Raw genomic sequence first — 1,547 nt, forward strand, 5'->3', positions numbered from 1 at the left:
ATAAATTAACACATTAAAACATAATTATAGTCTAATATAAACTTTAAAATGTCATCCAAATCAAAAGTACTACAACAACCAAAGTGTTATAATCTCACCAAATATAAACTCAGAAGTCAAATAACAAAATCATCAAACTCAAAAGAGAAGAGTCATGTTCAAGAACCTTCAGCTACTTCGTTCAATGTTTAACTTTGTTCCATGTTTATTGTGCTAGCAAAAATTCATAGATGGTAAACTCCTCTCAATGATAGAATATAGTTGAAGAATTATATTACTCTAAAGCAGGGAAAGCAGGGGAAAAAAAGCTGATGAGCACAAAATGCTTGAGCAATGGAAGACAAAAAGTGCCTAATTAGCCTGTTCAACTGTAATGAGGAGCAAAGGGATACAGGATAATATATTTTCAGTCATGTTGATTTCAATTGATTAAATATTGGGTAGATTCTTAAAGCACAGTTGGCATGAATAAGAATAATAATGGATAATGAAAAGGTATGAGAAACATGAAAAATAAGATGAAACGAATGGAATTAAAAGCTCAATTAATAGAATTAAAAGCATATAGCAAGGAATGGCAACGAATGGAACCTCAATAGCGTAAGAAAGTGATACTCAAATTCTGGGATTCTAATAAGATGATAGTCAATTTTAATTTTTAAGACCTGATCTAGTGTAGCATCAATGTACTGTCTAAGCTGTGCTCCCAGTGATACAAACAAGAGAACAATCATAATTCATAAATTGTGTTCAGACGACCTAAGAAACATGCATTTCAATTTTTATCAGAGCCTCACAGCATCATCATTAAAACCAACAATGCTTCGACACTGTAACTGTAACAATGCGAAACAAAAATTGAAACTAGAACGATTGAAAACAAGAACTGTAACAGCATACTAATCATTAAAACAACAATTGAAACTTTTAAAATACAGCAAACCAACGACAAAACAAGAACTGTAACAGCATACTAACCATTAAAAGTTAAAACAACAATCAAATAAAACAATAACTGAATAATTAATACAAAAAAAAAAAACAAGAAAAAGAAAAAGAAATCACCTTAGGCAGGTGCACGTTCTGAAATTCGAACAGATCAGAGAGGGGGAGCTGGAGCTTTAAAACGCGACGGAGATGGCTGAACGATAGGCTGAACAGAGGCACCAACACGCGACGGAGAGGGCTGAACAGAGGGTTAAGCAGCTCGAACTGAAAGACGAGAGCGCGACGGAACAGAGGCTGAAGAGCGGCAGAACCTCGGCGAGACAGCGGCGGAATCACGGCGAAACAGAGGCGGAATCTCGGCCAGAAAGGAGGCCGAAGCACGGCGAACGAGGGCGGAACAGATACCTTGCGACGAATCTGTAGCAGTGTGGACGGCGGCGGTGACTGAACGTTGAAGAACGGCGACGAGATGCAGAGCTGCTTCCTCCAATTTTCGAGTTCTCACTTCTCTTCTCTGCGTTCATGCGTCGAGTTCAGAGGCGAGAGCCAGGGAGAGAGAGAGAGAGAGGAGGGAAAATGATCATTTTTTTTTTTTTTTT

At 37.9% G+C, this 1,547-nt stretch overlaps 1 protein-coding gene across 8 annotated transcripts in view; it reads right to left on the reverse strand.

Annotated features, from left to right (window-relative positions):
* The window catches only part of LOC107605640 (yrdC domain-containing protein, mitochondrial), a 5,792-nt gene extending 4,270 nt beyond the window's left edge, over nt 1-1,522 (reverse strand). For 7 of the 8 annotated variants that reach the window (XM_021105327.1, XM_021105325.1, XM_021105326.1 and 4 more), the window contains exon 1: nt 1,066-1,522. The gene's annotated coding sequence lies outside the window, so the exon portion shown is untranslated. The remainder of the gene's footprint in view (nt 1-1,065) is intronic. The other variant, XM_016307586.2, reaches the window with a different exon arrangement.

This window comes from Arachis ipaensis, chromosome B06 (assembly GCF_000816755.2).
Source record: "Arachis ipaensis cultivar K30076 chromosome B06, Araip1.1, whole genome shotgun sequence".
In the NCBI taxonomy this organism is placed as follows: domain Eukaryota; kingdom Viridiplantae; phylum Streptophyta; class Magnoliopsida; order Fabales; family Fabaceae; genus Arachis; species Arachis ipaensis.